We start from the raw sequence: 12907 nt of genomic DNA, 5'->3' as shown, positions 1-12907 counted from the left end.
TAGATATCTGTAAATATTAGATGATCAGATGATTTACAGTTCTATGTAATATGTCATGTTTCATGCTTTTGTAATGTTTCATACAGTGATGCAGGTCTACTGCAGTGAATAGGCTAAATACAACTTTGATCAACTTTGATCATTCACTACTGTATAGTTAACTTTGGCCTTGGTGGCCTGACATGTGGCCTTTGTGCCCCCCACCAAATATGCCCAACTGAAGGCCAAGTGGCCTTGCCCCCAGAATGGTGAAATTCCTGCAAGGCATGTATGTTTTATACTTTTAGTTTTTATTTGAAATATCTGCATTGATAGGGGCAGTAGGCAAACGTTAGGCCTACTTTCGTTTTGCACTTCAGCTTGTATTCGGTGTAAACAAACAAGCATGCGTGGAAGCCTGGAGTTGTCAGTAGCGTTCTACCTTTGAATAAAATGGGAGTATTATGGGAGGTTACTTTTGTGCCGGTTCGCTACAGCTATATTTTGCTTATTGCAGCCAATACGTCAACTGGGCTGAAAGGCATGTTAGGTTACCTTTCCTTCTCTCACTGCATTCTCAGAATCTCATCCTGTTCCTCCGATATCCGATGAATTCAGTGGATAGAAGAACTAATTTCTTCAATCTTTGCATCTTGGCTGGCTAGTCTAACTTTCCGCTTTTTTCTGCTGGCGCTCTTGGATTTGATAGAAGCGACTACTAAGCTTAAACTGCTAACGTTGATGGGAGGTGTAGTTTTATGCTGCATTCGCGACGTGATTCTATGGTTTGCACCAGAAATGTTTCTCGATGTTGCGGTGTATTTTGCAGACAAACATTGACATGGTTAGAAGTCATTCACACCAGTGCGCCTAAATATTTTTTTGCACTCGCACGGCATCATTTTTACTCGCATGTGCGAGTGAAATGGGCGCACTGTAGAGCCCTGGTTTAAGAGGACCACCTTTTTTTGTATGTTGATCTTAAGGGGCCATGTCAACCCATTCCATAACCACTCATTTCATGTATAGCGCCACCTATTTAAAAAAAAAAAAGTAAAAATGAGGTAATCGCAGGTATCTGTGACCTAACATGGTCAAAACTGTATGAAATTGGAAATGTAGGATCATTATTATTGTAGGACACCCTCTGAATGCACGCCAAGTTTCATGGAATTCCGTTCATAGAGGGCCATATAATAAATTAATTTATGTTACTGTACACCAACTGGCCTGTAGGTGGCCGGACACAGTTTTCTGTGAATATCTCGAGAACCGTAGGGCCTAGGAGGACCACCTTTTCTTTGTATGTTGGTCTTAAGGGGCCATGTCAACCCATCCCATTACCACTTATTTCATGTGTGACGAGTACATGGCGTCCTCATCAGCTTGGCCTGCTCATCTGCACCTTTAATTGATTAATTGTTAGAACACCTGGTGTCCAGGGTGTCTTTAAAAGGCACCCTGATGCATTGTGGGTTAGAGAGCGGGCGTAGGGTTGTTGGAGGCAGCAGCAGACCTGAGCATGGGTTTTATTAGGTTTTGGTATTTCTTTTCTTTAATTTATTTAGCACCACTACATTACTCAGTGCATCCATACATTGCCTACACCACTGATTATACTGACATATTCAGGGTTTCTATTTATTTTAGGTTGGTTATGTTAAACGCTCTTAATAAATTATTGTTAAATCTTCTCTGCGGTGTGGCGTGTGCCCTTGTTTTTGTCTCGTCCTCGAGCCAGGACGTTACAAATATAGCGCCACCTAGTTAAAAATTAAAAAGCAAAAGATTAGGTGTTGTAATCACAATATCTCTGGCTGACATGGTCAAAACTGCATGAAATTGAAAGTGTAGGATCATTATGACACCCTCCGAATGCATGCCAAGTTTCGTGGACTTTCGTTCATGGGTGGCCATACAATAAATTAATTTATGTGTACACTTAGTGACCGTACACCAACAGAGTTTTCTGTGAATATCTTGAGAATCGTAGGGCCTAGGATGACCAATTTTTTTGCGTCAGTTTGCCTCCAGGGGTCATATTAACCCATTCCATATGCACACATGTGCATAAACAGATACAAACACACACACACACATACATTCACAGTAATCATACATACATATGACACATACACACACAGTAGACATATGTAAGCATGCATGCACATGCACACACAACGGCACACCCACAAGCACAACAAAGTAGGAAATGAACACAATTTGACAAGCGTGACTTATTTTTCAGGAAAAAATGTGCTGGACTGGGCGGCGGTCATATTTTGTACCGCTCCTCGGTACATCTAGTTTTAGCAACTTTTTCAGTGAAAAATGTTGCAAAGTCATCTGCTGACAGTGAAGTTGTTGATGGTGGAGGATTGAGAAGAGATTTGAAAGTAGAAAAAAGTTTTCCACTGTCAGTGGCGCTCTCAATCTTGCTTTGATAGAATGCCTTTTTTGCAAGTGTAACAGTGGATGAAAAGGATGACAGCAAAGACTAATTACTAAGATCATTTCCATCTCTGGATTTACGCCATTTCCTCTCAGCAGCTCTAAGTTCCTTTCGTACTGAGACTATACTGTTCGTCAGCCATGGATGACGAGGTTTAGAACGAGTAGGTCTTGAGGAAAGAGGACATGCTGCATTCAGACAAGATGCCAGTGTAGAGCAGAGAGTCTCTGTAGCGTCATTAACCTCAAGTGCCAAGAATGAGCTATGAGTAGGTAAAGCAGATGTTACTAATGTTGCAAAATGGTCGCTTGAGAGGCTTCTGAGGTTACGCCGGAATGAAATTGTCGGAGGAGGAGCTGCTGGGTTATCCAGGAGACGCGCAGAGAATCTGATAAAGTGATCATCCGATACATGTAATGGATTAACCAAAACGTTAAACTTGCTATGCGTCAACGAGATTAGACTAGATTACATAGGCTACTCTACATTATGGTTTGTCTTTTCATTGTATGATGCAACAACATGAAAAGCTACAGGGCCGATATTCATGAACTTTGGTTGTAAAGTGTAGTTTGGGTGAAGACACTACATTTTGAAGCTAATCTAAATCATTGAATGGATTTGTTAATTCCGTTTCATGTTCACGAAAGCTGGTAACATTTTGGCCTTGGCCTTATGGCCCCAGCCAAGGGTCCCTTGAGCTGAAAAAGGTTGAAGGCCCCTGTACTTTATGGTAAATCAAAACCAGCCTCCACATAATAATGTTCTATGTTGTACTATTTAAATAATTTAAAAATAATTAAATCGCTTTCATTCGACTAGGTTACTCATGCATGCTCTATTAATTTTTGACTCTGACACTAAATGTTTGCAAAATCCCGATGTAAATGGAACATTTTTCCAAGATTCAGAACTGTTTGTCTCAAGGAGAAGTATGAACCTTTAACCCTCTAGGCGCCACGGTCGACTTTTGTCGACAAGATGCGGTACTGAATAAAACGGCCGATTTAGTCAAATAGGGTGTCATATTTCGTTCGACCTCCACTCCACTAGATGGCAGACATGTCATACGTCATCCCCGAGTTGAAAAAAGGTCATGCTTTAAACAAAACTTTCCAGCTACAGCGCATTGAATCAGTGCGTGCAATACCGGAGCTAGTGTGTGCGTGTGAGCCACTTTATCAGAGCGATATTGTCAACGTCAGCGAGTATTTGCATTAGATTATCATCTAATGGCATCAAAAAAGTTTACCCGAAATGAAGTGTTGGGTCTTCTATTCGCGGACCCTGATTCTGAAGGGGAATATCTGCCTTCAGAAAATGACGGTGATTCGTTTAGTGAGGCTTCAGATGCGTCCGTGCCTTGCAATGATGCAGCTGGACAAAGTGAGTTTACTCCACAGTTTAGCTTACACCAAGCACAAACGTTGAATCGTTTGCCCAATGTCACTGGTGGGAATAATGTTTCACGGGTTCGGAGTGTTCATCGGGAAATTAGCAGGGTGTTAGTGGTGTGGCGAACGAGGCTGGAGGTAGCCTCGTTCCATGTAGCGCTAGCTTCTGTCTTCTGAACGTGTGCCTCTCCGCAATCGTGGCGACAGTAACGTGGTGGAGCCTTTGTCTAATGCCACTGGGTATGTTAGACGAGGTCGAAGTGCTCATAGGACAGTTAGGGCTTCTACATACTCGACGCACCCGACCGGTAGCGCGACACAGTGACGTCAAAATGACGTAGATCTTGCTGGCGCGCCAGGATTTTAGCCAGGTAGCGCGAGGTAGCGCACCACTAATTTTTTTTCAGACGAGCGCAACAAAGCGGAAACAGGAAGATGGACTAGTTCGAGGCCAAGCGAGAGTTGCAGTGTTTTGTTACAGTCGTGAATTTTTAATAGTTTGCTGGATAAGTTAACAAAGTTACCAGCGAGAGTTGCAACACATGGAATTAAGAGGAAAAAATAGAAACGATTTATTTTCAAACAAAGGATATCTATTAAGGCCTGAACAAAATCTCTTTCCACTTCAGGAAATTACACAAACTCAGCCAGCTGCTAGCTAGCTAGCCAGCTAACTAAACTGTTTAAATTATTAAAATGTCCCTCGGGATGACTAAAGTACCTATCTATATATCCATCTATCTATCTATCTATCTACCTGTGCACACACCTTGGAAACTACATGATAATGATGATGGTAGTTGTGAATAGTAGCAACCAAAGTCTGAAGTACCATCACAGAGGCTAGCTACTGGTGTTTCTTACTGCAGCTTCTTCTGCTGTGTAAGTAGTTAATGTTAGTCTTTTCACAACAGCATTACACCTCTGTTCAGGAGAATATTGCAACTAGTGTTGCGACCACCACGCGCGAGTATAAATGGTTACGGCGCTTCTGTGACGTCACATTGTCGCGCTACTGGTCGGGTGCGTCGAGTATGTGGGACGTTTTAAGTATCTATCTATATATCCATCTATCTATCTACCTGTGCGCACACCTTGGAAACTAGATGATAATGATGGTGGTAGTGTGAATAGTAGCAACCAAAGTCTGAAGTACCATCACAGAGGCTAGATAATAGCAGAGCCCGTTTACATTCTCTACTACTAGTTTTTCTTAATGCAGCCTCTTCTGCTGTGTAACGTAGTTAGCGTTAAATCTTTTCACAACAGCGACACCTCTGTTCAGGAGAATATTGCAACTAGTGTCGTGACCACGACGCGCGAGTATAAATGGTTACGGCGCTTCTGTGACGTCACATTGTCGCGCTACCGGTCGGGTGCGTCGAGTATGTGGAACGTTTTAGGGGGGGAACGTAGAGGCAATGTGGGGAGTCGCAACGAGAATGACAGTAGGCCTAGTCCGAGCTGCATAAAATTCTCTCCACTGACGCCGTGGCCGTGAGGCAGATCTGGCCATGCTGCTCGCAACAGGAGCAGAGGTGGTGACACGGGGCAGGAGAGCCATTAGGCCATGCATAGTCTATCACAAGATGATGGGAATGCCGGCCCTGTATGGATAGGATATGGATATGGATAGTCATTATCTCTACAGCAAAAGGCCTGCTACATGAAACATTGTCAGCCATTTATTAGTAATGATTTACACTGTTGATTATCTATTTCCCTGACCATTTAGGACATACTGTATATGTATTCTTTTTTGTGTGTTCATGTCCTTGTGATGTGTGTGTCTTTGTCAGCTAAGAAAAAAACAACAAAAAACATCAACAAAAACAACAAAAAGAAAACAAATACTAACATTGTCTCTTGTCTTGTCTCGTCATCTCACTCCTGATCTGTGCCTTGCCGTGGCAAGTGAGCTTTTGAACTAAACAGGTCTTGTCTACTTGTGTTTGTGTGTCATCTGAATAATATATATGTGCCCCATACATGGAATCAGAGTGCCTACTGTATGTAATAAATGGAAAATCTCTACAGCAAAAGGCCAGCCTACCGCTATGCATTTGGTTTGTTTCTGCCATTTATTAGTAATTATTTACACAGTTTGTTTACTACTTAGTATTTACCTGAGCATTCAGTATTGTGCAATATAGCATACAGAAGGTGAGGGACATTTTGGGGGGAAAGAAGTGGTGCATTTTATCATTCAAACATGCGACTTTTCATGAAAATTCTATAATCCAAGATGGCCGCCACCATATGATGTCACAATATGCAAATTAGATATAAACATTTAATCCCTACATAAACTTTGGGTCATCCTTAATATTTCTCTAATTTACAGAAAGTCTCTATCTCTTATCACTTTTAAGATATAGCCTTTTGAAATGAAGATGTCAAAATCGAACGTTTCAAAAAATAACCTCTGGCGTAGACCTTCTCTGCCTGCTATTTCCAATAGCACCTGCCAGTGCTAATGAAGGGGGCGGGGCATGGGCTTAGGCAATTAATCAATCTGGCACCCCTGGTGTAGCCCCTGTCTGTGCTAATGTCAGGTATGCGGTCTCCCCATAGACAGTGGTGTTTTCATTGTTTAATCTTCTGTTCTGTTAGGCAGCACAGTCATGCTGGTGGGGTAACATGGGTTGTGCTGTTGTCTTGTCTTGGTTTTGCGTTGGTTATTCGTTACGTTTGGTTTTTGTTTTGCTTGTCTTGTTAGTTGAATATGTTAGTTTGATGCACATCTGATGGACGGTTGAGTTTTGAACACTAATGTTCTGAAAATATCTCACGAAGCTATCTGACGATGTTCATGATATCTGCTGAGTGCTTTGAGAGTCTGCCCATCAAATAACGTTATATATCTGATCTGGGTAGATTCGTCAATATTTAAGGTGTGTGTTCTGGCGTTCATATGAACACATATCTTTGTTGATCAACCAGATGTAGATAAACCAGCACAGCCCACACAACAATGACCGCTGGAACGGGTATGTTCCTGAATGAAAATAGTAGCAGGCTACTACCGGTAGACACGTCGGCGCTGCGCGTGACGTAGGTGAGCACGTTCGCTACGCAAATTTGCTTATAGTGGTGTCCCAATTCATAGGGAAAGATCTTACCCTCCACTTCCCTTGTCGAGGGGGCTTTAATGTTGAGGGCAATCAAAACCAAGTGGATGTGTTAAGGGGGGAGAAATGGGACGGGCCCTAACACTTACATTCCTCCCCTTAGTTTCGAGTAATGTAAAGAGCTCCATCCCTCAGGAGTTAGCGTTGGCTGCGTCTCGCTTGCTATGATTGCTCTTCATTGCCGGGAGCACTTAAATCCCAGGGTCATGACCATGATGGTGTGGCATAATGCTGTCCAGAAAATAGCCGACCTGGAAAGACGAAGACATCACAGAGCTACATGAGGGCAGACAGCGTGGAATACATGAAGGGAACGGCAAGAGACACGTTGATGGAGGCCTACAACCGCATCGCAAGGCCAAAGGAATTCAAAAGACCAAATCATCATAAGCAGAAGGTGCTGAAAAGGCAGTACAACAATGTCATTGATGACAATAACAGTATTACAGTAAAATATAAGAGTATTTAATAAATTGTTAGCCAACACGGTCGGTTTTCTGTTTATTGATGGCCTTCTCATAATCTCACTGCTGAACCTGATATTTGTTGAGAATGAATAATGCCTAGCTACAGAAAATGAAAAGAAGAAAACCCAACTTTATTTCAAGCTCCTTACGTAAATGCAATAGACACATACAGTATTTGACTAGTTTGCAGGAGCACACAAAAGGCATGTGAATGGCAGATTATCATTTAGGCTGCCACTCAACGAAATGCAGGCACACCAGTTGTTGGGTTAAATTTAGTAACCCAATTTGCTTGGTTAAGATGACCCAATGCTGTGTTGGACCCCATTTTACTCAGCGGCTGGGTTGAAAACAACCCAGTTTGGGTTGTTTTCAACCTAGCATTTTTTAGAGTGTAGTTTCAAAAACACACTTTTTGTGTTCATTCAAGTCTCCTTCATGCTACATATATCAGTTTCGGCAGTTTCCTTCAAAATTCAGAGTTTGTAGAAAACCTGTAATCTCTCTCAAAAGTGTGTCCATTTCATGTCACATCCATAACGCTGATAAAATGGCTTGTATTCTTAGGATGAAATTGATTATATGCAATTTGAGGATTTCTCAGTATTCAGAGGACAGAGGTTACATTAATGTATGCAAATTAATTCACTGATAATTTTGCCCCCACTCTAAGGCATTTTCTTTACCTATATGAGTCCAATGGATCCATAACGCTGGAACTGCCCTAAACAAAATATTCAGAATCAGCACCCTCAAATTAGGTAAGAACGGTGGTTTACCAACTTTTCCTCAAATTTGCCGTCAGAACTTCTCTTCTGTGAAGCTGCTCTCCCTCATATTAGGCTAATATGAATAGGTGTTTCTGTAAACCTAGGGACAAAACAGCCATCTCTGTTACAAGAACGAGCTGGTAATCGCTCACTGAAGAGGGAACGACAGTATGATAAAAAGGTTGTTTTCCTCAAAGCATTTTAGGCTATTTTGCCCCTGGAGCTGATGACCAAACAAACAGGTTCTGTCATGTTAACCGGAATATGCAGGAGAGTTCAGAGCAGCTATCAGAGCAGCTAAGCTGTTAATACTGTTATTTCTGCATGGAGTCGAAATGTAAAGGTTAAATATGCTTTAGATTTGTTATTATATAAATCACGATTAGCATCATGTTAGCCTAGGCCTACTAAGAAAAACAATTGAATGGGATAACTTTCTTTCTTTCTAACTTTCTTTTTTATAATTTGTATTTTGTATATTTAGTATATTCTTTATCTTCTACAGTCCTTATTGCTTAGTTGTGTTTTTTTTATATTATATACTTTTAATTACTTTTCTGCTGTTATTGAATGTGTGTGTGTGTGTTGTCTGTATGCTACTGTGACCTTGAATTTCCCCTAGGGATCAATAAAGTATATCTCCTATCTATCTATCTATCTTTCGTTAGAATTATGGTATAGAAATGTGAGCTTCACAAGAACCAGTGCCGATACCACCACGCGCATTACACACTGTGCGTAGGGCACCAAGAGACCGAGGGGGCACCAACATTTAGCCAATAAAGATATTTACTGTGAACTGATTTTTAATCTTCTTAGATAATGTTTACAATGTAAATATGCACCAACAGCATGCTACATAAGAATGATACTTTTCGGGTTCTCTCTCAATCTCCAATAAGATCTAACTTGAACATTATGTTACTCTATTTAATTGGGAATGTGTCTGAGCACGCATGAGAGGGATAGGGAGACTGACAGGTACTGGCTGGCTTGTCATTGTTGATAATTGATATCTACTTTTTTAATATAAGAAACTTTTTTAAAAGGAAATCATGAAGGCAACAAAGACGAGGCTGGAGAAGACTGGTGAGTCTTGAGGTCCTCAATAATTCATTTCCCTTAAACTATAAGCATTACATGAAGCACAAGATATGCCGATTGAAACACATTCACCTCAGATAGCTGGCTACCAGGCTCTATTATCACTTTTAATTGCAAACTGAAAATGTCTAGCTAGCATCATGCCGATAGATAGATAGATAGATAGATAGATGAAGATAAAGAATATACTAAAATACAAATTATACTAAATACCACAAATCATTGGAACTGCAAGTACTAATGTAAGGAAGGTGCAAATATTATGTAATTTATAATGGGATATTAATAGAAATGTTTTGTTTATTCTTATTTCAAACCACACGCATCCATTTGTAATCACACGTACACATTTATACCTAAATAGTGTAGGTTGCATACCAAATAGTGCGACCTGACTTCCCAATAGGCCTACCTCAAGTAAAGTTCCAGATTGGTTTTCATTCACTCTTTGTGTTCTGATCGACACCCATCAAGTATAGTATAAGTATATATACTTTTTTGATCCCGTGAGGGAAATTTGGTCTCTGCATTTATCCCAATCTGTGAATTAGTGAAACACACTCAGCACACAGTGAGGTGACGCACACACTAATCCCGGCGCAGTGAGCTGCCTGCAACAACAGCGGCGCTCGGGGAGTAGTGAGGGGTTAGGTGCCTTGCTCATGGGCACTTCAGCCGTGCCTACTGGTCGGGGTTTGAACCGGCAACCGGTAACAAGTCCGAAGAGCTAACCAGTAGGTCACGGCTTCCCCATCATACATCATTCCTAATGCTACATCCATTTAGTGTATTTAGAGTGTAGGCTCTGTATCCTTTCTTACCTTGCTTATGAGATTGAGATTCACTGTGTTTGTGACTGTTCAAATCTTCAAACCCTGATTGTTGCTATGACACAGTTCACAATTAAAACTCTTCCTCACGTAGGCCTACACATAAAAAGTCCTTGACTTTGCCTACACATAAAATGTCACGTGACATGGATTAAAATCACTTGGAAATATGTTGTGTAAATGACCGCTTGTGTAGACAAAATGCATCTGACCAGTGTTAACTGCAACCTCAAATTTAGAGGTTATAACAATTTCTCTCCAATTATTACCTGCTCCTAGCTGGGCTATTCAACTTCATTACTAAGTGGGCCAGACAGGGAACCTGCCTATTGTGGCTATAAGAGATGTGTTCATCAGTATCCTGCTACATTTAATGACTTCAGTAAAATATATTCCCAAAAAAACACTGGATGTCGTGGACATTCCTTTATGCTGAGAATAGGCTATCAAAACAATTCCAAGCAGACATAAGGTGCTTATAGACCAGGGGCCGTATTCACAAAGTATTTTATCTTACCACTAGGAGTACTCCTAAATTGCACTAAACGATTTCAGCTAGGAGTTTTCTCTTAAAAGTTATTCACAAAGCCTTTCAGACCGAAGGAAAATTGACAACTCCTAAACTAAGAGTGAGTGTTCATGCACGAGCTTGACTGAAGTGGCCACCTTGATTGGCTGATGATTGTAACGCGGGAATGATTCCAAACACCTCCCTTACGATGATGAGTGATGGGTGACAGGTCTGAGATTGCTTCAGAAAGAGCTTCAGACCGAGCGAGGGGGAGTTTCGTAGAGAAAAAGCATCAGGCTGGTGTTAAATTAATCGGTCACCATATGCTTATGCCTACGTTTGCAAAGAGGAGAACATTTTAATTTCATCACAATGAGATGTATTTACATGTTGAGAATGAGTAGTTTTGGTTGTTGGTGGCGTTATTGCATCCCTTAGTTATGCCTACAATGCAAAAATGTTCCCTCGCGATTGGAAGCTCCTGTAGCCGCATAGGATTTCAAAACATCGCGACGCGAAATGCCACAAAAAGCTGTTTGTGAATAGGTCTTAGGGAGTTAGGAGTCCTCTCGACTTCTTTTAAGCTGTCCCAGACTTAGGTGCTACTTTTAGGTCTAAAATGCTTTGTGAATTACTTTTAGTGAGAAAAATTAGGAGTCCTAAAGTTAGGAGTGACACGCCCATTATTTTTAGGAGTTGCTTCTAAATTTGCCAGTTAGGAGCTACTTTTAGCCTTTAGCCTTTAATTTCTTTGTGAATACGGCCCCTCGTTAAAATGAATAGCAATTTGCAACTTGACAAAACACTGGATTAAATATCATAGGCACAGGAGTAAACTTGTACATCCATTGGCCCATGGGGGAGATCACATGCCAGTTGCCTCTCCCTTCAGTGCCATGACTCTGTTGATGACTTTGTCCAGATGGTCTATGTATTTATTGCAACGTTCGGCTGTGAGTTTGTTTCGCCAAAAAAGCTCTATTGCAGATATCAATGCGTCTTTGTTCATGGGTTTGGCCTCACAGCGAATATATTGTTTCATTCAATTATTATTATTGTAACACACACACACACTGTGGGAATGTGAGATGTGAGATTCATATAGTCCAATGTTTTTGCATAAGTGTATATGCTCACAAAAACAATAATCTGTATGTGTATGAACATAGATGTGCATTTATTTTTACTGTGTGTGTGTGTGTGTGTGTTTCCCTGTACACACGTACGGTATCTTCTTTGCCACATCCTTCCTGGTCCTGTACCACGGCCCTCACAGTGAGACCAGCAGTGGCAGCAGTCTGACCGTCACAGTGGACATAGATGAGCAGTACCTGTTCCTGGTGAGCCACACTGCCGTCGCTCAGTTTAAGAGTATGTTCCATTTGTCCAGTAGCGGAGTGGGCCTGTGGGATTGTATTGGTGTCTTTCAAATTAGATCATTGTTTCACAGCTTAATATCAGCGCTTACTTACTGATATACAGATACAGAGCCATCTTGAGTTTCTGGTGTGCGTTGACTTTACAGAATTCACAAATATTCTATGCTCTATTTAACGTGTCCGCGTGTGTCCGTGTGATCTCTCCCTTCCTAGGACCCCCCTCAGCCTACGCAGTGGTCAAGATGATTCCGAGTGTGAGACTTCTGCCGCGTAACCTGCACAAGGTGTGTGTGGACCTGACCCAGGCTACCCTCAAGTGGCAGCCCCGCTATGACTCTCCAGGATCCCCCCTGGTACGACCATTATACTGTCCATGTCTAACAATATCTTACCTACTTCATTATTCATGAAATAACTGATAAAAAGACAGAGTTAAGTTCACTGATACCATTTGAATGCGTCTCCGTCTGTGAAGACCTACAGTATGCAGTGCACGTGCGAGACAGCGTGCGCAAGACTGAGCGCAGCTACAAGCTGACCATGTGCTGGCTGCGCAACATGAGCAAGGAAGCCACCTACACCCTCAACACAGGTACGGGCCACCCGGCTACTCACTTACACCCTGAACACAGGTACAGGGCACCCGGCTAAACACCTACACCCAGGGTTATCTTTAAGAGGCGAGGTGTAGTGTTTTTGTTGTTTCAAATATTGAAATTACCTAAAAATTCTATAAATAAACATCAAACGATAAGAACCTTTTTGATATGACATCAAAAACACCTATTCTCTGTGTTGCCCAAACGTTCACTAAAGTCAGAATGTTAGCAGCCAGCCTGGGACCCCTCACTCTTATGATGGCACTTTGCACCTCAATGGTGCTGTATGAA

Source organism: Alosa alosa, chromosome 16 (assembly GCF_017589495.1).
Source record: "Alosa alosa isolate M-15738 ecotype Scorff River chromosome 16, AALO_Geno_1.1, whole genome shotgun sequence".
NCBI classification, from domain to species: Eukaryota; Metazoa; Chordata; class Actinopteri; order Clupeiformes; family Clupeidae; genus Alosa; species Alosa alosa.
This window is presented reverse-complemented; position numbering follows the sequence as displayed.